At 34.7% G+C, this 24,878-nt stretch overlaps 2 protein-coding genes across 2 annotated transcripts in view; one reads left to right on the top strand and one right to left on the bottom strand.

Annotated features, from left to right (window-relative positions):
* LOC134801585 (protein MON2 homolog) overlaps window positions 1–24,878 on the bottom strand; it is an 82,603-nt gene that overhangs the window by 45,586 nt on the left and 12,139 nt on the right. The gene's annotated exons all lie outside the window — the stretch shown is intronic.
* Window positions 1–24,878, top strand: part of LOC134801583 (uncharacterized) — a 33,826-nt gene that overhangs the window by 8,179 nt on the left and 769 nt on the right. The gene's annotated exons all lie outside the window — the stretch shown is intronic.

Below are 24,878 nucleotides of genomic sequence, written 5' to 3'. Positions count from 1 at the left end.
AGGACTTAAAATTTATAATTGACAAGTTTTCAGACATAGACCTCTCTTTAAATTTTACAAAATGTGAAATTTTCATACCTAATCACCTTCCATCAGAAAGAAAATCCGAAATACTTACAAACTTTAACGCCATCCTGCCCAACCTCTCTGTTCATTCCAATTCATCTCTTACGCTTCTAGGTTCACCAATTTTCGACGAAGCCATCAACCCTGTTATTAATTGCAAATTAAATCTGTTTAACTGCACATCCAATCTATTATTCGAAATTAATCCCCACATGGCCCTTTACATCATCCGTTTTTGCCTTTTCACTCCAAAATTTATGTATTTACTTCGATCCTGTCCGATATGGAAATACCCCGCCATACTTTCATCAATTGACAGCAGTCTCCAAACCACTCTATCTAAAATTTTAAATGTTAATTTTGACCTCAGATCATGGACCCAGGCGGTTCTCCCTGTTCGATTTGGTGGCCTGGGTGTTCGCTCCTCGACCAGCGTAGCGTTGCCTGCCTTCTTGTCTTCCGTTTACTGTTCGCTGTCTCTCGTCGGTAAAATCTTAAATCTCCCTCAGATTTCCGGCGCTGAGATAGCGAGCTTGGCGGAGGCTGAGACCGCTTGGTGTGGCACGTGCCCAGGGGTGACCGCCCCGGCCACAAAACATGTCCAGAGAGCCTGGGATACCCCCGGCCTTAAAGCTACTCACGCGTCTCTCATACAAAATAGTCCGGACGACTCAGATCGCGCCCGCCTACTAGCTGTCTCTAGTTACGAATCGGGTCACTGGCTGAACGCCTTACCGTCTCGCAATATTGGTACTGTTTTAGAAAAAAACACGCTTAGAATATCAGTTTGCCTGCGCATTGGGGCTAAAATATGCTCCGCCCACACCTGTGCTTGCGGCAAGGACGTGGACCAGCTAGGTCGACATGGCCTCTCTTGCATCAAAAGCGCCGGCCGTTTATATCGCCACGGCACCATCAATGATTTGGTTCGGCGGTCGCTTGCTACCGTTTCTGTGCCTGCTACTTTAGAACCCTCAGGCATGGCGAGAGACGATGGTAAGCGACCGGACGGAGCCACACTGGTGCCGTGGAGACTGGGTAGGCCTTTGGTGTGGGACGCTACATGCGTAGACACCTTTGCGCAGTCCCACATCCAGGCTACCCGGGCACAGGCTGGCGCTGCTGCCGACCAGGCCCAACTACTCAAGCGCCGCAAATACTCATCTTTACTGCAAGATTATGAGTTTGCGGCGCTTGCAGTGGAAACAATGGGTCCTTGGTCGGCGGACATGAAAACTTTCATGGGGGACCTGTCGACACGGCTGGTCGACGCTTCGGGAGAGAGGGCTGGCGCTTACCTCTCCCAGCGCATATCGCTGGCAATACAGAGAGGTAACGCAGCCAGCGTTATGGGCTCAATGCCGCAGGCGGAGTTTCTAGAAGGGGTATTCTCATTATAACTTCTTTTTATTTTTATATATTTTATTAGTATAATTTAGTTTTTATATGTATAATATTATAAGTATTAGTTAAATTTTTAAGTAGGTTTATTTTAATTTTAGTTTAGTTTTTAAATCTTTAATTCATAGTTAGTTTTAATGTTTTTTTTTTATTACTTAAGACTTCATTTAAGCAGTATTATTTTATGGTAGAGTTTTTAACATTTATATAATAAAGAATATATTGTTTTATATTGGTTAAAGTTAAATTAAATATATAAATATAGATGTTGGGAAAACCTTCGCCAACAGCGTTAAGTATTATAAATGTGATAAAATTAACATTATTATTTGTATGTCTTTTCCATATCTCGGGACCATGGGGTCCCGGACCTTTGGGAGGCGTACGTGGGGCCGAAGCCAACAGCGCAGAGGCCCTTTAAGGCACTTTAATCTAAAAGCAAGGGATACATGTGGTGAATACTATCCCCGAACGCACAATGTGATACATCCGGAGATGGTCCCCGCCAGGTGCAAAACTGCAAACTATTGCAGTGCAGCAATTTTGTGCTGCGATGGGAACTAAGGTCATGGGCTATAGATTTGAAAGTTGGATGGACTGGATAATGGGCTATGGGAGAGACTAGCGGACACCTGCCGTGACAATCAGTCTCAAAATTGTAAATGACAGGTGGTGACTCGCCAACTCCTTGAGTGGGCCCGGCAATGGCCGCACGCACAATGCGACAACAGGGCAACACTTTGGAGTGGCTGTGAGGTTGTCGAGATGTGAGTCTGCGGTAGCCAGATCCCGGTAATCCGTTCAGCAGGCCGCCGGCGTTATGACATTTTACACTTCCAACCTGGAGCATAGGTCCCGCTCTTGCGACTCCATTCTGGCCGGCCAATCAAGGCAAGCACAGAGACGAGGGCCAGATGACAGGGCCCTCTGGAATGCCGCCTGCCCCCGCGGGACATTATTATTATTATTGTGGTGTTGTGGGCCTTTGAGTGATGCATTGACCAGCATTGATCTATTGTGACGGCCCTTTAAGTTCATTACTAATGCCCGTTGCATCCAGAAAGTTCCAGATTCTTTGGGCCGTAATGTTTTGTACCTCATAGGGTTGCACTACGTGTCGCCCTATGTAGGTACTTCTTTTTGAAATTAGTGGTCCACAAGAACAGAGAATGTGCATTGCAGTCTCCTCTGACTCCTGACAGAACCTGCATGTCGCATGTTGTTTCTTGCCAATTTGAAACATGTTTGTTCAACTTGCAGTGTCCAGTCAGTATTCTGGTCACCGCGCAGATTTTGTGCCTTTTGAGTCCTAAAAGCTCCTTAGCAGTTTTGCTGTTGAACCCTTTGATCAGAGCTTTCGAGTGTTCTTGTCCTTTAACGAACTTCCACCAATCGATTGCTCTCGTTTTTTCTAAGTTGCTGAGCAGAGAATATGCATCTCGTTTTGTGCTTCCACAGACCGGTTCTGGGCCGACCAGGAGTGTGTCTGCGCCCTTTCTAGCAAGTTCGTCCGCTTCTTCGTTTCCGTTAATGTCGGAGTGCCCTGGTACCCATCTAAGTGTAACTTTGTTGGAGTAAGCCAGTGCATTTAGGTTTGTTTTACAGTTCTGGACTAGTTTTGAGTTTGACTCAAGGGATTCTAGTGCCAGCGGAGCAGCCTGGCTGTCTGAGTTGATGTAGAAATGCTGGTGTCTTAGGTTTCTATCCAGATTGATCTCCGCACATTTGTTGATGGCGAAGACTTCTGCCTGGAAGATTGAGGCCAGTGTGCCCATGCTAGCTAGCGCTCTGAGCTTAGATCTCTCACCATAGATCCCACATCCTACATCATTGCCTTTCTTGGAACCATCTGTATACCAGATGTGGCTTCCCTTTTCGACGTACATTTGGTTGTTGATCCATTTGTCTCTAGGAGGTATTTCTACTGTGTACAGTTTGGTGAGGTGACATTCGGTGTGCGTGTCATCAGTGGCTATGCTAAGAGTTCTATTCGCAAAAACCCAGGCCTTTAGATTGGTTAATGCCTGAGAGCGCCATTTTGGCCTGTTTAGCGTGCATATTCTGTAGACGCACTGCTTGGCCTCCCTTTGCACCTGAAAGTGGAGTGGTATGATGTCCAGCAGTGCATCTAGGGCCGCTCCCGGTATCGAGGAGTAGGCGCCTGTTACTGTTAAACAAGCCGTGCGTTGCAGGCTGTTTAGAGTGTCTATTGCTGTCTTTTGGCTGGTTTTGTTACACCAGACTGTAACATGTCAGAGGCTCCCTTCCATGTTAACATTATATGTGAACATAGTATTGTTCTATTTTTAAGTCGGTTAAATTTCCAATATTGTGTCCCACGGTAATTTAAGTATTTATATTTCTTCTCATATCTCAAGTGGGCCATTTCGTCTGAAATTCTAGATATAGTTTTAGAGAGCTCAGTGATTAATAGTAAACCAATATATTAAGATATCTATTCATAAAATAATTTGAACTTTATTTCAATGTCATAAAGCTTTTGTAGTATAAAAATCTGTTAAAGATCAGGTTGGTTTCTTATGTTTCAAGTGCGTAGACTCGTATTTCACACGTCGTCGTAAAAATGAATGAATAATGTTTGTTTTGGTTAAAATATTCTATGCAAATTTGAACCATATTATAAAGAATTAAGAAAGGGCGGAGCTCTACAATATGTGCTCATATAGAAAACAAAGGTGGTTAGAATAAAAAAAACTGTAGTGTCAATCCCATAGGCGTAAAGATATAGTTTAAACCACACCCAAAAGTAGGTCAATTTGGACCTTATTTTAATTAGGGAATAAGGTGTAATTAGTGAAAGGACTGTATGAAATTATGAATTTCAGTATTGGTTATTGGGAAACCAATAACGTACAAGGAAGTGGGAAATAGCAGGGATGACGGGATCTATGGTAGGGATCGATAGAGTCCCTTACGAGATCACTCTTGGTTGCCTTACGCAAACCATCGGACGTCGGTTCTCTAGCTAGGTCTATCTAGGTTACCTATATTGTGTCCTGACCTGGACTTTGCTAGTTTCTCATGATGCTGGTAGAGTTTGGATTGGAGCATAATATAGTGTAATTTGTTGTGGGGTTTTACTTGAATAATTTTAGAGAAGTACATTTAAATTGTGTTAATTTTAGTGGGTTTAATTATTTTAGTGTTGTTTATTGATTTGTGGTTCAGGCAAGTGCTAGTATTTAATATTGTACTAGGAAAGTTTAAATTATAAATCAATAGACTTATTAATATTGTAAAGTTAGTATTGTTCGTAGTGGTTTTGTAATTTTTAGTGAATTTTAATTATTTATTGATTTGTGCTCAGACAAGCGCTAGTGTGTGAGAACATACTAAGTGAAGTTTAAGTTATAAATCAATAGAGTCTTAAAGATTGTAAAGTCTTGAGTTGTTTCCAGTGAAAATTAATTAGTTTGTGATTTAATTGTGTTTAATATATTTAGTGTTTTGGCCTGGTTTATTTTAGTGATATTAAGCACTGAAATGAACTTGGTTGGAATACTCTATATATTAATTTTAATTTAGTTTAGTGAGTTGTTTCGTTCATACTTATGGGTTAGAGAGAACTAGTTCCGATCCAACATAGTGTTGGGGGGTTAGTAAGTTGTGCAGGTAACCTAACGGTGGCAACTACAGCGCAGATTACTAACTTGCGGTGTTTTTGATAAAACCCAGGTGGGGACCTGGCAGTTCCTGCTTTTATTAAGACAGGTTCACCCCCTAGGATCTGGAAGATTTGGGTTGTCATCTAGACTTCTTAAAAAAGCCAGATTCTAGTCCAATTATCCCGTATCTATATACTTATATATTCACTTTTATATTACCCCTTTCCGGCCTTACTTCTGCTGTCCCAATCCACTGTGTGGAAGTATGGCTAGCACACGGAGAAATAGGATTTTTAGGTCTAAAACGAGGTGTCTCCACTCGTCTTAGTTAGCTATAGCATAGAAATTACTCATTGCACATCGAGTAATTTACGCGAGTAAATTAAATGTGCATCCCGGGATGCTAGTTTTCAAATATATCGGTAGAATAGTTGGATAGATTAGCTGTTAGGTTAGGGTTTTTATTTATCAGGTCTAGGGCTTTTGTAGGATTGATCTAGATTTATAATTTTAATATATCAAAGCCATTAGATATTTACAGTAGGTAGCTAGGTTCCTTTTCGATACATTTATGGCTATTTTATTGCATTTGTTGTTCATTATTATGGGTTTATGGGTTAAATTCAGATTAGAGATAGCTAGGATGTAGGTTGGGGTTAGGGTTTGTTAGGATTTTATTACATATATTTATTTATGACTTATTGACAAACTTGACTTACTTATGACATGACTATATATATTTGGTCCCTTGCAACGCTACTGGTAGAAATATATTGTGGGAAAAATTAAAGTAAATAACCATAATATAATGTAGTATTGTAGAATCAATTTGCTTACAAATAAATATTTGTTTTGCCTGTCCCTTGGCAGTTTGTATGACGATTACATTCTGTTTTCTGCAGATTATCTGTGATTTTCACACTTGACCTTAAAAATACGGGGTCATATATTATTGAAACTATATCAATGAGTGATTTATCCAGGCTAGATCGAGGCAGATGCAAGATCCGTGGTTTATTTTGGTCCGAAAGTGTGATTCAAAATGACTACAATTATAGTTTGGTTAATATTACTTCATTGATTACTAAAATGTATTACATAATTGCAGAGTTCTGGAGAATTAGAGTGGATCAAATACTGCTGCTCTACTACCAGTAATTTGTCGGGTTAAATTGTCCCTTTGAATATATTATTCCTGCCATTAATGATTGAAATGAAGATTGAGCTGGTAAAGTACATATTACATAGTGCTCAGAAATACCTATTAAAAATAAAATAAAATAAAATAGGTATAATTTAGCCTAGAGACCTGACTCCATCCGGGCGTGACTGTAGATAAGTAAGTTTGTACGTACTATAATAGTAAAAATATAAAATATTTTTCATGACGTTAATATAATTATTTTCCTTTAGCTAGCTAGGTTAGCAAGCAAATATATAAAAGGAAAATATAAAGTACAAACAAAAAGGACTTTCTACTTTCATGGTAACTGGTCACGGTAGGGCTCGGTGGGAGATAATTAAAAAAAATAATATAATTTATTATATATTCATCAAATTGACTTAATGATTACAATTTATTACTGAATTCATGTGAATAAGATATTCTTACAATTTGTTATAAATTTGCAATAATCTTTTTTTTACATTTGACAGACTTTACTTACATTAACATACCTTACAGACAATTTGACTATGACATTCTACAGACTTATTTGATTTTGACATACTTACTATTGACTTATTGATTACATCTTATTACAGACTTAATCTGATTAAGTCAAACATTACTACAACCTGCAATGATATTTCTTATTACTCTGACATAATTCACGGTTTGAATTGAATTGAATTGAAATAGCCTTTATTCCTGACATATACATTTTTACATTTTCTTACACTATACAGGTATTTATCTATGTTTTATTTTATTTATTTATGTTTCTACTCTTTTCTTTTGTTTATTTTTCTTTGTCAGGCTGTCCTTGACATAGGCCTCCTCCAGGCGACGCCACTCCTCGCGGTTTTTTGAGAGTCTTCTCCAGTCTGCAGGAAAGTCATCTTCCCATCTCTTGTACGGTTTACATTGTGGTCTTTTCTTTCCTCTTGGGTACCATTCTGTGACATCTTTTGTCCATTTGTCCTTTTGTGAGCGCATCATGTGCCCTGTCCACTTCCATTTAAGTGTTCGGATTCTCTGGGAAACGTCTTCTATTTTGGTCGTTTTCCTAATATCTGAAAGTCTGCATCGGTCTCTTAGTTTTATTCCCAGCATACTTCTCTCCATACTTTGTTGAGTGACTTTGACTTTGTGCTCATTTTCCTTGGTTAAGGCCCAGGTTTCACAGCCATATGTTAATACTGGGAGTATACATGAGTTGTAAATTTTTCTTTTCCCAGAGATTGGCATTGAATTTGATTTCATAATTTCTTTTAGAGACCAGTATCTAGCCCAGCTGTTTGTAATTCTTCTTTGGATTTCTTGTGTTTGTTGTTTGTGTGGAGATATTAGTTGACCTAAATATATATAGTCTTTTACATATTCTAATTCTTGATTTTTTATTATTATTGGTTCTTCGTTTTTACTATTAGTCATAGCCTTCGTTTTAGAGACATTCATAGTTAGGCCAACTTTTTCACTTTCATCGGTAAGCTGGATGAGCATGTCTTGTAGAGACTTGGAATCGGTAGCAAATAGGACTAAATCGTCTGCAAATCTGAGGTGTGTTAATTTGGATCCATTAATCTTTATTCCGTAACAGTCCCAGTTTAGGTTTCTAAATACATACTCTAGTACTGCAGAGAAGAGTTTTGGTGAGAGTGGGTCTCCCTGTCGTACCCCTCTTTGGATTTTGAATTCTTCTCCTTGTGTCTCTAGGCGGATCTTTGAGGTGCTGTTCTCATAGACGTTTCGTATTAAACGTATATATTTTAGATCAATTCCCTGTTTTATCAGTGATTCATATATAGACTTATGATATATGCTGTCGAACGCTTTGTTATAGTCAACAAATGCAATGTAATATATTAGTCTATGTTCTGTGTATTTTTCTATAACTTGTTTCAATACATGCATGTGATCGATAGTCGAGAAGTCACTGCGGAATCCAGCCTGTTCACGGGGTTGCTGCTCATCGAGTTGTTTGGTTATTCTTGTGAGTATCACTTTTGAGAATATTTTGTATATGTTGCTCATGAGGCTTATGGGCCTGTAGTTATTAATCTCGCTCTTATCACCTTTTTTGTGTATTAATATCATGCTGGATTTGGACCATTGTTGTGGTATTTCTTCTTCTGTGAGGATTTTATTGAAGATTCTGGTGAGAGGATTTAAGATGTCATTAATGGTATATTTCAGTATTTCATTGGAGATCCCATCATCGCCTGGAGCTTTATCACTTTTTTGTGTTTGGATTGCTGCTCTTACTTCGCTGATAAGGATATCTGGTATGCTTTCTTCTCTCCCATCAAAACTGTAGGATTCTAGTGCTCCTTTTGAGTTATCTTTGTAAAGGTTTTGGTAGAATTCTGTTGCGATTTTCTGTATAATAGGTCTTTCAGATTTACTTTTTTCCTTTTTATCCTTAATGTTTGGTATCCAGGTTTTGTGATCATTGAAGAATTTTAAAGCTTTCTTAATACCTCCCGTTCTTTTTATTTCGTTCTCTATCAGTGTATTTCTTATTCTCTTCCTGTGGTCTCTGATGCTGGTGGAAATCTTTTTGCTTATTGCCTCTATTTCTTTTAGGTTGTTTTTTCTCTCTTTGAACATTTCCCGTCTCTTTTTAATCAAGTATTTAGCTTCATCTCCCAATTTATCATTTTCATGTTTTATTGATCTCAAAGTCTTGTCTAGTTTCTTAAGCGAGTCTTCTATGTTATTGTACTGTTCCTGTATATTTTCAATTTTGTTGGTGCTACTGAGATTCTGTCTTAGTTCTGATAAGTGATGGTCTGGTATAGGGAGTGTGATTTGGTTAGTTTTGGTGCATATATTCTTCCTGGATTTTATTATGTATTTTCCTGTTTTTATAGCTCCTCTAACCATTCTGTGGTTAGTGTTGAAGTCTAGTTGGTTAATAATGGACACATCGTTGAATAATGATGGTGTGTTTGTTAGTATAAAGTCTATTTCATTTTTATAAGTGCCGTCGGGTGATATCCAGGTCCATCTTCTGCCAATTTTCTTTTTGTAGAAGCTGTTCATGATTCTAAGGTTGTTTTCGAATGCATAGTTAAGTAGTCTCTGTCCATTATTGTTTCTCTTTCCATAGCTGTATTTACCGAGAATGTTCTCTTCTCCTTCACACTGTTTTCCCACTTTGCTGTTGAAGTCACCTATTATAAACTTAGTTTTTTGTGTTTCTTTCATGGTTTCCTGTAGCTTTGTGTAGAAGTTATCCTTCTCTGTGTCAGAACCTTGCTCAGTGGGCGCATAGACTTGAATGATAGAACATGGATGTTTGTGCCCGGGCAGTATTATGTCTAAAACTGCAATTCTGTCGGAAACGCCTTTGAATCTTATGATGTCTTTTTTGTGTTCCTTTTTTACTAGAAATCCTACGCCATACATGCCCTGTTTTTCGCCCTTGTAGTATAGAATGTAGTTGTTATGTTCTCTTATTTCTTCTCCCATTCTTCGAACTTCACTCAGTCCAAGTACATTCCATTTTATGTTTGTCATTGCATTGTTTAATTCCAATAATCTTTCGTCTGTCCTTAGGGTTCTAGTGTTTAGTGTTGCTATGTAGATCTCTTTTATACCTGGGGATTTATTCCCTATCTTTAATGTTTTTGTTTGATTGTTTTTAAATACTTCCTTTAAGACTGGAGGGATTCGGTAAATACCGGTATTTGCTGGAGGGTTTTGGTCGATTTCTCCCGCGGGGACCAACCGTGTTGGGAGATGGTTTGATTGTAGTTTTATATTTGCTTGTTGTCTTAATTCGGTGTCCGGTTCGTGCTGTTTTTCTTTATATTTTGTTGATAAGGTGTAGTTGTTGCTTTGTTGTCTTGAATTTTGTATTGTTTTTGAGATGAGTTTTGCATGTTGTTTAGTCTCTCCATGTGTTTTTTTCTGATAATGAATAAGCCCGCTCCCGCATGACTTGAAATGCATCCACTTTTGTTATTTTAGGGTCTTTTCTAGTTGCTGTGCCTGATTTGTTTGGGCTTGGCGATTCAGAGTCTGGCCTTTTTCTTTTTTCTGTATCATTTGTTGATGTTTTAGTCTTCTCTTTTCGTTCTTGTAGTGACTTTTTGGAGATATCATGGGTTATGTATGTGTTTTGTTTCATTTTCTTCTTGTTCCTTAGTATTTCGATTTTTTTCTGGATGGTTGTTGTCGAAAGAAGAATTGGTCTCGTTTTATTGTTATCTTCTTGTTTCCTTCCCAAGCGCTGTACACGGTTGATGTCTATTAGTTCTAGACTCACATCTATGTCGTGGATGGTATTCGTAACGGTGGTTATAAGTTGATCGAACTTTTCCTCCTGCGGCTCAGGAATACCGTGTAAAATCATATTGTTTCTTCGTGCATTATAGTCCAATGTTTCTATTTTTTTGTTTAGTTCTTGTACTTCTATGCGTAGTTTATTGTTTTCTTCCACAATTGGTTTGATTTTCTCGTCGACTTTTTGTAATATTGTTGCAGTGACGTTTGCCGTTATTGTTTGCGTTTGGATATTGAGTTTTTCTGTCATTTTTTCCAACAGAAGTGACATCTCTGGTGACAGTTCGCCCATTGCAGTGTCGAAACGCAATAAGGTTAGGATAACTTTTTAATGTTTCTGAACGTATCTTTGACGCTGTTATGTTGGTAGTGTTTTCGTTGCTCAGGGTTGTCTAAAACTTGATTTGACAGATAACCTCTGAGACTAAGCCGACTTTTGTCGCAAATTTCTTCACTTTGTGTTCGTTCCGTGTTTGTTTTAAGTTATTTTAGTTGAAACTATAACGTGATCACTATGAGGAGTAACACTTTGGTAGAAATTGTCAATGTTTAGCACTTTATTTCGTTATAAACGCGGGAGCGATGTACACAACGACCGACTACGTTTGCGCCGGAACCGGAAATCCACGGTTTAATAATTATTTAACAATATTAGGATTTATAGGCGTATAATTCATAACTCTTTCTTACTATGCGAAAAGGATTTTGGTTACTATTAACGGTTACGACGAAGGGTCCTACATAAACACTAAACGATCATTTGGCCAATCTACTGATCCAATTCAAGATATTAACTTATTTAATTAGAATTTATTCAGGTTATTTGCATTATTTTATAATAATTAGTCAAGGTAGATACGGTTTGCGGTATTTTAAAGGTTATTTAAAATTTTAGATTTTCTTATTGGAATTTTTAGTACTTTAGGTAGGCCTAGGAATAGCTAGGTAGGGGTAAGTAGGGTTAGTAGAGGAGAGAGGTGGGAGGTGTTACAATTGGTGCCGTAGTGACCAGGATTAAGTTTATTATTTTAAAATAATTCGTATATTTGTTAAAATTGTTGTCTGAGACCAGTTTATTATTTTATAATAATTCGTATATTTATTACAAATTGTGCCGTGAGACCAAGATTAAGTTTAATATATTATGTATATTTTATAATAATTCTTATATTTATGTAATTATGCCGCGAGTCTATTTTAATTTGGGTTTTATTATTTTGATTAACGTTACTAGTTTTATTGTTTCATTTTGATTTTGAGTTACATGTCTTGTTTTGGATCAAAGTTGTTGTTATAGTTGATTTGTGTAAACGGTCGATTATAGCAACACAATTGTTGTTGTGAAGACGGATAGCATATTTTGGAATAGAGTTATTAATGGTACTTGTGTAAATTAAGAACGTTTTTATGATTTTATTTTTAAAACAATTTTTATGCGTGTGTATTCAGTTCCAAGTTAGTCATAGCTTCTACAAGTTATTTACGCGATTAAATACTAGAACTTATAAAAATATATTCTGTTATATTTATAAAATTGTTTTATAAAAGTAGTTAGCTAAAATTATTAAAGTTGTATACATGGGGAGGCGTACACAGTAATGTCCAAATGTTATTTGATAGTAGTTAGCTAAAATTATTAAAGTTGTATACATGGGGAGGCGTACGTAGTAATGTTTAAAATATTCTAAAATTGCGGGTTTGTTGTTATTAGATTTCGATATGAATTTTATGTGTACAATGTAGATTTTAGAAATTAGAGACACAAGTCTATATATTTATATTTTATTTCTTCTAACGTAAATTAAACATAAAAGGTTCACTTAGCGTAAAGTGAGCTCATGTTAAGTTTTGCCATTAGGTTGTGTAATAATTAGTTCATCAAACTATAATCTAAATAAATTTACGTTGCTTTTATATACACTTAGGCATATTAATATAAACTACTGTTGCCTTAGTTTGTATTGAAGTCGATTGCGTGATTACTATAAATAAAATCTGTTTTCAATTCCTAGGTGCAGTGGCTTAAAATAGGGATAGTCAAAATTAGAAAACATTTTAATACGTATATTTTAGTATACCTACCTACTTAACAAAACACAACCATTATCATTGCTAACTGGCAAGGTTGAATGAAGTTTTGCTGTTTCGGGATATTTATGCGTTCAATATTACAGTTTCATTAGGACAATATTGACATCTCTGTAGTTTCAGTCAGTTACTAAAAGTTGGAAAAAAATACGGGCAAATTTGATTACGATAGTATTGCGATTTTTAAAGCAAATTTTGTAGCAAATTTAAAACGGCATCATTTTGTTTGTTTTGATAAATAAAAGTTAATTCGCTACTGTTAAAATGCGGGCATATACTACACATAATATTATTAATTATCTATCAAAATTATACTTATAGGGAGATTATCATTTAGGAAAAAGTTCATTTTTGTTGCATAATTTACTTTGTAACTTTGTGTCTTGTGTTTCTGTTTCTATAAATCATAAACATACATACATACATACATTATTTATCACACTCTCTTATAATTGTGTTGTTTGGTATAATTACTCGATTAAAGTGTAGTATAATAAAATTTTAAAAATTATACTAGAGTTAGTCATTCAGAGGTATTACTAGTTTACCTAACTATCATACAGTTAATTTTTGCTTTTTATGAGACCAAAGGTTAGGTTAGTGTGCTATGAAACTGATTATGTAAGTACAGTAGGGTACGTAAAATAGTCACATTGAAATAAGTTAATACGTTATTTTAACTCTGTATGTTTATGGTTCATTTGTTATTGGTGTCACTCGAGACATTCTTAAAAGTTATCGACAATAGTTAGACTTGTTACAAAAACACGTCGCGCCAGCCACTTGACTGAAATTTGAGTTTAAAGTTGAAATCATTCGAAGAATTACAAAAAGTGTTGTGCCAAACCACTTGAGGGTAACGTGAGTGTTGTTTTTGTTATCGTTCAAAGTTAAAGTTTGAATGTTTTATTTTTTATCATGTAGGGAATAGCGTTTGGTATGAATTCAAATAAATTTTATATCCTACATATTTATGGATTGGTTTTATACTTAGTGCTGTAGGATATCATTATTTTAATAGATTCACTATATTTGGTTACGATAATTGTCTAATTCATCAAAGTATATTATACAATATACATATATGATTGAGCATTAACATTAATAATTTATTTCAAGAATATTGTATGATATTCATGTTATTTTCAATCTTGATAACACTGCGTTATTAAACTAACTTTTTTTTGACAAAGTCCGTAGGAAAGGTACATTGACTTACATAGATTATTGCGTACAGACGGGTTTTACGAACATAACGAAGTGGGCTAGATAATTGGTACGCAATGGACTTTGTGTATGTTACGCTGCGGTGCATATTCGCTCGGGGTTATATGTATGGGTCTATCTATTTATTTTTGAAATCATTGAGTAGGTATAGGAATGTGTGACTTACTCGGTCGCGATGAAGCTATTGATTTATTTTATCTAGTGTTTATTGAAATGGCTTATTACTTTTTTTATTATTGTTCTTATATGTAAACATAGGTTGTTAATAGTATTACAATTTCTGAGCTAGAATTGTAAAAGCGAATAATTTAAAATATAAAATGACAATAAGTATTTTAAAGTTCAACGTTTTTATGGTACCTATATAAAAATCGAGTTGCATAGTATATAATTACACGTTCATTTATTTTGAGACTACCTTTTCAGGTATACATACATTTTTCACATATATGTTCACATTATTCACATATATGCTAGGAATATTTATGAGTAAATAGTACAGTAAACATTTTTCTATAAGCCACAATTTTGGGTTGACTTAAATAGTTTTATATCCACAAACAGGTAATTTGTGAAGCTTGTGACACTTATAATAAGGGCGTTTTTGCAGTTGGTTTAGGTAATCTAGGTTTCCATTTAGATTTAATTACGTGTGAATTTAATAAATTTAGACTAAAATACACATAAATAATGAAATTTCGATATTTAATTACGTACAATATATTGGTCAATACAAGTAGGTTAATTTAAAATAAAAATAATAATAATGTATTACATTACAAACATATTATTTATTCTTTATTTACGTTTTGAAGTTTAGTAATTTTTAAATAGAGTTTAAAGTATTATTTAATTTTTATAGCTGGTAATGTAGATGGTTATCAGATTATCACATTAGATTGTTTATTTTCATGTTTATGACATAAATACCTACCTATTTAATTTTATTTAGTTAATTTTAAATAATTTCAAAGTTTAACATGTTTATTATTATTTTGCCCGGCTCTCCATAGTTACAATTTATAGCAAATAGATGTTGTTTAGGTTTTTTTTTTTATCACAAGATGGTATAAATATATAAACTTTGACTATGTAGTATATTGCACTGTTATTTTCAAATAGGTAATAGAGTTGAAAAAAAAATTAGTTTTGTTGTAATAGATGTATTGATTGTATGTTTGCTAACAGTAAATTTTCATAAAAAAGATTACGCATTATTAATACTTCTTTTTAATTGTTTTTTTGCGAAAGTATTGTTAAATTTTCAGGGATGTATGAAAAAAAAGAATGAAGACGAATAAATTCGATGAATGTTAAACTACGAGTTAGTGCATGTTAGTAATTGCATGAAATATATTTCTTTATGCAGGGCTCTGAGAAAATAGCAAAACTAAATTCAAAACACTTTTTTTGACATTCTGACCGGAACACTACACTATACAAGGGAGGTAACACGGTAGTTTGGAGTTAGGTTAGGCTCGCTAAAAAAAGAGCATAATTGCAGAGTTTAAACTGCTTCCGTGTTATCTCTATACTACACACAACACCAGAACTAGAACTCACACACCCATCATTAATGTGACGTCATAGTGCTTTCTTCATATGGAAAAGCATAATGCGAAGTGAGCTTCGAACTTTTTAATGACAATATGTATTATGTAGCTCATTTCGAATCAGTTTAATGATTAGTTGTGCTTTTTTTATTGGTCAGTACTATTTAGGAATTTTAATAATTATTATAAATAAATTTATTTATTTAGCGCTTCATTGTAGAAACGAAAGGTTAAGCATTAGTTTAATCTTTTATTTTAACGTCCCGTTAATGATGAACATGCGCCCGACTGGGAAAGGCTTTTTGGAAGATTTAAGTCTTGAGTTACGGTGTTGGAATTAAATCTTTTAAAGAAAATGTGTGGCATGGAATGCCCTAAAAACCCCTCGAGTGGCATAAAATGCTCCTTGGTAAAAGGTTCAATCTTGTCTTAAAAAGAGATACGTCTGTTCCTCTCTTGGTCGCTAAAATATAGACATAAAGTCGGAAACGTCGTATGTATCATTCGGATCGATAGAAGGTTAGGACAAATGTCCTACAAGCACAACTTCTATTTTCTTGTTGAGGCAAGCTGAACTGGTTGCGTTTTTTTAATTGTTTATTTCTAACATGTCTGAACTTAGAAACTTATTCTTTCAGAAATGTTCATTCTTTAGTTTGGTTTAAACACACACCACACACAGCCGCAACAAAAAAAAAGGCACACACAGAAGGGAAGAATGTTAAAAGGGTTCTTATTATAATTTAATTGCATTATTTTTGATTACGATTATTTTTACTTATTTTGTTTTGTTTCGAAAATTTACTTTCGCAAATATATAGTTAATATATTTAAGCTACAGCAAATTTTGGGAGGCGATTGTAACATGTCAGAGGCTCCCTTCCATGTTAACATTATATGTGAACATAGTATTGTTCTATTTTTAAGTCGGTTAAATTTCCAATATTGTGTCCCACGGTAATTTAAGTATTTATATTTCTTCTCATATCTCAAGTGGGCCATTTCGTCTGAAATTCTAGATATAGTTTTAGAGAGCTCAGTGATTAATAGTAAACCAATATATTAAGATATCTATTCATAAAATAATTTGAACTTTATTTCAATGTCATAAAGCTTTTGTAGTATAAAAATCTGTTAAAGATCAGGTTGGTTTCTTATGTTTCAAGTGCGTAGACTCGTATTTCACACGTCGTCGTAAAAATGAATGAATAATGTTTGTTTTGGTTAAAATATTCTATGCAAATTTGAACCATATTATAAAGAATTAAGAAAGGGCGGAGCTCTACAATATGTGCTCATATAGAAAACAAAGGTGGTTAGAATAAAAAAAACTGTAGTGTCAATCCCATAGGCGTAAAGATATAGTTTAAACCACACCCAAAAGTAGGTCAATTTGGACCTTATTTTAATTAGGGAATAAGGTGTAATTAGTGAAAGGACTGTATGAAATTATGAATTTCAGTATTGGTTATTGGGAAACCAATAACGTACAAGGAAGTGGGAAATAGCAGGGATGACGGGATCTATGGTAGGGATCGATAGAGTCCCTTACGAGATCACTCTTGGTTGCCTTACGCAAACCATCGGACGTCGGTTCTCTAGCTAGGTCTATCTAGGTTACCTATATTGTGTCCTGACCTGGACTTTGCTAGTTTCTCATGATGCTGGTAGAGTTTGGATTGGAGCATAATATAGTGTAATTTGTTGTGGGGTTTTACTTGAATAATTTTAGAGAAGTACATTTAAATTGTGTTAATTTTAGTGGGTTTAATTATTTTAGTGTTGTTTATTGATTTGTGGTTCAGGCAAGTGCTAGTATTTAATATTGTACTAGGAAAGTTTAAATTATAAATCAATAGACTTATTAATATTGTAAAGTTAGTATTGTTCGTAGTGGTTTTGTAATTTTTAGTGAATTTTAATTATTTATTGATTTGTGCTCAGACAAGCGCTAGTGTGTGAGAACATACTAAGTGAAGTTTAAGTTATAAATCAATAGAGTCTTAAAGATTGTAAAGTCTTGAGTTGTTTCCAGTGAAAATTAATTAGTTTGTGATTTAATTGTGTTTAATATATTTAGTGTTTTGGCCTGGTTTATTTTAGTGATATTAAGCACTGAAATGAACTTGGTTGGAATACTCTATATATTAATTTTAATTTAGTTTAGTGAGTTGTTTCGTTCATACTTATGGGTTAGAGAGAACTAGTTCCGATCCAACATAGTGTTGGGGGGTTAGTAAGTTGTGCAGGTAACCTAACGGTGGCAACTACAGCGCAGATTACTAACTTGCGGTGTTTTTGATAAAACCCAGGTGGGGACCTGGCAGTTCCTGCTTTTATTAAGACAGGTTCACCCCCTAGGATCTGGAAGATTTGGGTTGTCATCTAGACTTCTTAAAAAAGCCAGATTCTAGTCCAATTATCCCGTATCTATATACTTATATATTCACTTTTATATTACCCCTTTCCGGCCTTACTTCTGCTGTCCCAATCCACTGTGTGGAAGTATGGCTAGCACACGGAGAAATAGGATTTTTAGGTCTAAAACGAGGTGTCTCCACTCGTCTTAGTTAGCTATAGCATAGAAATTACTCATTGCACATCGAGTAATTTACGCGAGTAAATTAAATGTGCATCCCGGGATGCTAGTTTTCAAATATATCGGTAGAATAGTTGGATAGATTAGCTGTTAGGTTAGGGTTTTTATTTATCAGGTCTAGGGCTTTTGTAGGATTGATCTAGATTTATAATTTTAATATATCAAAGCCATTAGATATTTACAGTAGGTAGCTAGGTTCCTTTTCGATACATTTATGGCTATTTTATTGCATTTGTTGTTCATTATTATGGGTTTATGGGTTAAATTCAGATTAGAGATAGCTAGGATGTAGGTTGGGGTTAGGGTTTGTTAGGATTTTATTACATATATTTATTTATGACTTATTGACAAACTTGACTTACTTATGACATGACTATATATATTTGGTCCCTTGCAACGCTACTGGTAGAAATATATTGTGGGAAAAATTAAAGTAAATAACCATAATATAATGTAGTATTGTAGAATCAATTTGCTTACAAATAAATATTTGTTTTGCCTGTCCCTTGGCAGTTTGTATGACGATTACATTCTGTTTTCTGCAGATTATCTGTGATTTTCACACTTGACCTTAAAAATACGGGGTCATATATTATTGAAACTATATCAATGAGTGATTTATCCAGGCTAGATCGAGGCAGATGCAAGATCCGTGGTTTATTTTGGTCCGAAAGTGTGATTCAAAATGACTACAATTATAGTTTGGTTAATATTACTTCATTGATTACTAAAATGTATTACATAATTGCAGAGTTCTGGAGAATTAGAGTGGATCAAATACTGCTGCTCTACTACCAGTAATTTGTCGGGTTAAATTGTCCCTTTGAATATATTATTCCTGCCATTAATGATTGAAATGAAGATTGAGCTGGTAAAGTACATATTACATAGTGCTCAGAAATACCTATTAAAAATAAAATAAAATAAAATAGGTATAATTTAGCCTAGAGACCTGACTCCATCCGGGCGTGACTGTAGATAAGTAAGTTTGTACGTACTATAATAGTAAAAATATAAAATATTTTTCATGACGTTAATATAATTATTTTCCTTTAGCTAGCTAGGTTAGCAAGCAAATATATAAAAGGAAAATATAAAGTACAAACAAAAAGGACTTTCTACTTTCATGGTAACTGGTCACGGTAGGGCTCGGTGGGAGATAATTAAAAAAAAATAATATAATTTATTATATATTCATCAAATTGACTTAATGATTACAATTTATTACTGAATTCATGTGAATAAGATATTCTTACAATTTGTTATAAATTTGCAATAATCTTTTTTTTACATTTGACAGACTTTACTTACATTAACATACCTTACAGACAATTTGACTATGACATTCTACAGACTTATTTGATTTTGACATACTTACTATTGACTTATTGATTACATCTTATTACAGACTTAATCTGATTAAGTCAAACATTACTACAACCTGCAATGATATTTCTTATTACTCTGACATAATTCACGGTTTAATAATTATTTAACAATATTAGGATTTATAGGCGTATAATTCATAACTCTTTCTTACTATGCGAAAAGGATTTTGGTTACTATTAACGGTTACGACGAAGGGTCCTACATAAACACTAAACGATCATTTGGCCAATCTACTGATCCAATTCAAGATATTAACTTATTTAATTAGAATTTATTCAGGTTATTTGCATTATTTTATAATAATTAGTCAAGGTAGATACGGTTTGCGGTATTTTAAAGGTTATTTAAAATTTTAGATTTTCTTATTGGAATTTTTAGTACTTTAGGTAGGCCTAGGAATAGCTAGGTAGGGGTAAGTAGGGTTAGTAGAGGAGAGAGGTGGGAGGTGTTACAAGACTGCGGAGGCGTAGGTGACAATTGGCCTCACTACCGCTGTGTATAACCACATAGCAATTTGGGTCTTAAGCCCCATCTTGCTCCTGCCATTCGACAGCATGACCACATGGCCATTTTCGCTTTTTGTATAATGTTTATCAGGTGAGGGTTCCAAGTTAACTTTTGGTCGAAGGTGACCCCTAGATACTTGACCTCTGCCGAGAACGGTATTATTTGTCTATTAAGTCTTGGTTTTGTGAGTTTATCGAGCTTCCGTTTCCTTGTGAATGGTTAAATGGCTATTACAGTCTTGCTCGGATTAATGGACAAGTCATTTTCTCTACACCATTTGAATATTGTGTTTAGAGCTCCTTGCATTAGGTTGGATATTGTGTTGAGGCAAGGGCCTTTGACGATGACTACAAGGTCGTCGGCATATCCTTGTGTATCAAAGTCTTGGCCTGACATGATTGCAAGAAGTTGGTCCACCGCTAGGGTCCATAATAGTGGGGATAAAACGCCTCCTTGTAGGCACCCTTTAGTGGTATAAAATTCATGCTCTATATATAGTATTGATGGTCAGAGTGGCTACTCTGTTCAAGAGCATGCTATGTACCCATCTGGTGGTTTCGTCTACTCCCTTTGATTTCAAACCATTGAGTATGGTCTCTGTGGGTGTATTGTCGAAAGCACCTTCAACATCAAGGAACGCACATAGAGCGGTTTGCTTTTCCTCTAGGGTTTTCTGCACCTTGTCAACCAGGTTGACATTTCGGCGACACGGCGGTTTTCAGTTGTGTCGCATGTTCCGGTGTAGGATTTGGTCTATGTTTGGGGACAGATTATAGCCCCTCAGCAACAGCCACCATGCCCTGCTGACTGGGGCTGGTCCAAACAACATGGTTATTCGGAGCCCATATGGACAAGCCTACCTGCGGCGGCTGCTGCTTGTTTAGAGCTTATTCGTTGCCGCTGCAAAACAAAATGCGCAGGGAGGTGCAACTGCGTTAAAAAAAAACCTAAAATGCACAGTCCCATGGGCATGTAATGGCAATTACGAACAATATATATCTTATTTTAACCCGCATTTTTTGTCAAACATCTCCTATGTTAATTTTATCACATTTATAATACTTAACTCTATTAGCGAAAGTTTTCCCAACATCTTTATTTATATATTTAATTTATATTTGTATATATATCACGTCCAGAAGTAATTTATTAATGTAATCTACCACCAGAAGAATAACAACTTATCAGAAATCATCTAAACATACTTAAAAATCCTAAACGTTGCATACCGCTCTTACAATGCAGGTACGCCGCGCGACACAAAACATTTTTTTTTAACAGAGTTATGAAAAAAAATGTTGGACAAGTTTACTATTCTGTATAGTAGGATAACTGGGCTATTCACAGGTATTTTTTTTCTAGAGCAAATCCTCATAGTATAAATTTTGTACAGGATTTTCGAAAAGAAAAATTAAAAGATTTTTTTTGAATTTTGAATTTTTCGTATTATTTGTATGGGTGAGTGAAAATTTAGTCACAGAAATGAATTCTTCATCCTCGAATTATACGAAAATGACACCAAACTTGATATAGTTGCGAGATTTATGCAGATATAAAGCTTAGAGTGAGGCGCGCCGGAGTCACTTTTCCCCCCCTCCCTTGCCCACCTGCTGGGGGGAACCTCTTGGCAACCGGGCTTAATCAGCTCAGGTCACCCCCAGGAACACCTGTTCCAAGCGGTTTGCTTTGTCTCCAAAATGCAAGGTCCCCTAAGAAAACGGGACCTTAGATCTCCTGCTATCATCCGAATTTGCTCGATCGAATTCTTGGCCGGAAGTGAGATATTTGATATTAAAGGACTCTTTTTTTAGTATGTTGTAAATAATTCTTTAGTATGTTCTAAAACGGTGGCGCATAGCAAAAATGTTCTTATACATAAGTAATCTGCATAAAATTACCCACAAGAAAGATTCAGTACAATTTTTCGCTAGGATCAATATTCAAAGAGATATTAACGCGGGAAAGTTAATTATAATCACTTCTAAGGTCCCTTTTTTTTAGTTTTTCGTAAATAACTCGTAAACGGTGGTCAATATAAAAAAATGTTGTTAAATGTTAATAATCTACACAAAATCCTCTATAAAAAAGATTCAGTACACTTTTCGCAGGGATAATTACTTAAAAAGATAATAAAGAGGGAAAGTTAATTATAATAAATTCTAAGGTTCCTTGTTTATACTTTTTCGTTAATAATTTGAAAAGTATGACTCATAGCAAAAAATACTTATACATAAATAATAAACATAAAATTTCCTACAAGAAACATATGGAACACTTTTCGATAGGATCAATATTTAAAAAAATAAAGCAGCGAGTAAGTTAATTATAATAAATTTAAAAGTCCCTTTTTAGTTTTTCGTAAATAACTTGTAAACTGTGGCCCATAGCAAAATAGGTCATACTTTACAAATTATTTACGAAAAACTAAAATAAAGTGACCTGTGAATTAATTGTTATGAACTTTCTTCCTTTAATATCGTTTCTAATATTGATCCTAGCGAAAAGTGTTCTACATGTTTCTTGTAGGAAATTTTATGTTTATTATTTATGTACAAGATTTTTTTTGCTACGAGTCATACTTTTCAAATTATTAACGAAAAAATAAAAACAAGGAACCTTAGAATTTATTATAATTAACTTTCCCTCTTTATTATCTTTTTAAGTAATTATCCCTGCGAAAAGTGTACTGAATCTTTTTTATAGAGGATTTTGTGTAGATTATTAACATTTAACAACATTTTTTTATATTTACCACCGTTTACGAGTTATTTACGAAAAACTAAAAAAAAGGACCTTAGAAGTGACTATAATTAACTTTCCCGCGTTAATATCTCTTTGAATATTGATCCTAGCGAAAAATTGTACTGAATCTTTCTTGTGGGTAATTTTATGCAGATTACTTATGTATAAGAACATTTTTGCTATGCGCCACCGTTTTAGAACATACTAAAGAATTATTTACAACATACTAAAAAAAGAGTCCTTTAATATCAAATATCTCACTTCCGGCCAAGAATTCGATCGAGCAAATTCGGATGACTAGTCTACAATCGTTTTTTGTTTTTTATATTCTGCCAATCACCTCCTTTGAAGTGCGTTCAGTTTATTGATAAAACTTTTAAATAAATATAGAGCCTGTGAGCCTATATTTTTCATATTATAATAATATAATTAAAAATAAGTATTCATGAATTAAATATTCTTTTCTTTTACACAATGTATTTTGATGTGTAAAACTATAATAGTTTAGTTTTGTTTTCAGTGTAGAAAATAACTTTCAACATTGAAAAAAATTCAGTTTTTAAGCCACTACTTTTGTTTTTTATTTTTATTTTGTAAAATCAATCTCACAATTTTTTTTAGCGTGTAATTTCCTGTTATTTGATACCACACACGATTTTTAATATTATTTTTGATTTTTCAAATTTCAAATGTCAATAAATGCGTTTTGCATGAATATATTTTGATATATTTTTAGTATGTCATAAAGATACACACAAAGAACTAAAAACATCAAACCCCGTCTTTGTGGGAATTATTTTGACCCTCACCTACAAGTTTTCATACAACTCCTCTACTATAACTTTATATCACTCCAATATAATTCAATAAAGCTACATCTTGATGAAATCGCTAATAAAAGTGAACTCTAGTACTGGTGAATAAAACTCAAAATATCATGACCAAATATATTTAGATGCGAGGTCTGCAAGGTAACTTTACAATTTCTATTCGAATTTTAAACAATTAACCTTAGAGGATATAACCAACGGAGACGCCATGTCTATAATTTTCGGTACAAAATAGTCTGCCGTTTTTTGTATACGTAGCGTAAACATAGCCATGTCAGATAAACATCAGTCCATACATGTGGTTGACATGTGGTTGACCATTGGCTGCCTATTTTCGACAGAGGGGAACGCCTGTTAATAACGACTCCATTTGGTTATATTCTCTAAGCAATTAACGCTACAAATTTAAGCACACTGGCCAGCAATTTCGGAACTAAAGTTTTTCAATAGAAAGGAGGATGGGCCAATTATACATAGTGCTGCAGACATTTTGGACTAGTCATTGAGTTTTCACTTCTGTCGGCACTCCCGGAGTGCAACCCGTTGTTTTTTTTTAAGGTCTCCGATCGAGCATTCGGTTTCGAATTCGGCAGAGGTTTGGCAGACCTTCGGCCTAAATTAAATTTTTTTATGATATAGGAGCTAAACGACCAAACGAAATTGCCTGATGGTAAGCAAAACAAGAGGAAGCAAGTGCGTTGCCGCCCTTTGAGATGGCAGTATCTTACCAAAAAAACCGGCCAAGTGCGAGTCGGACTCGCGTTTCTATTGTTCCGTTCATAAGTCCGACTCACGCTCGACTGCACATTTCTAATAGGTTTTCCTGTTATCTATAGGTAAAGAACTACTTTGTGTATTTTTTTTCAAATTAGTAGTATTTTTTTCGGTAATTTTTTGGCCATTTTCTTAAATAACTTCGAACCTATGTATTTTAAAATTATAAAAATAACATGTCCATCTTTGGGTCACTAATTTACATATGTGTACCAAATTTCAACTTAATTGGTCCAGTAGTTTCCGAGAAAATAGGCTGTGACAGACGGACAGACAGACAGACGCACGAGTGATGCTATAAGGATTCCATTTTTTTCTTTTGAGGTACGGAACCCTAAAAAGAACAAACAAAGCAAAAGTTTTTAGTAAAATATAGTGGGTATTGTCAGAATAATTTATTGTAATGGAGAGGGTACAAGTCAAAGGACTCAAACGACAACTTTTGATAACCATATTTACCGCATAATGTGCCGTGCCGTACAGCGCTACAGATGTGGTTAGTGATCCAAAGGACTCGAGCCTTTTAGCTCTTTTTTTAGGGCTTGCCTCATCTCTTGACGCCTAAAAGGCTATTTAGCTCTTTAGCCCCCGAGCCTAATTCTATTTAAGAGCCTAGACTCTTGG

This window comes from Cydia splendana, chromosome 22 (assembly GCF_910591565.1).
Source record: "Cydia splendana chromosome 22, ilCydSple1.2, whole genome shotgun sequence".
Taxonomy (NCBI): Eukaryota; Metazoa; Arthropoda; class Insecta; order Lepidoptera; family Tortricidae; genus Cydia; species Cydia splendana.
Note: the sequence above shows the minus strand (reverse complement) of the source record. Positions and strands in the feature narration are given on the sequence as shown.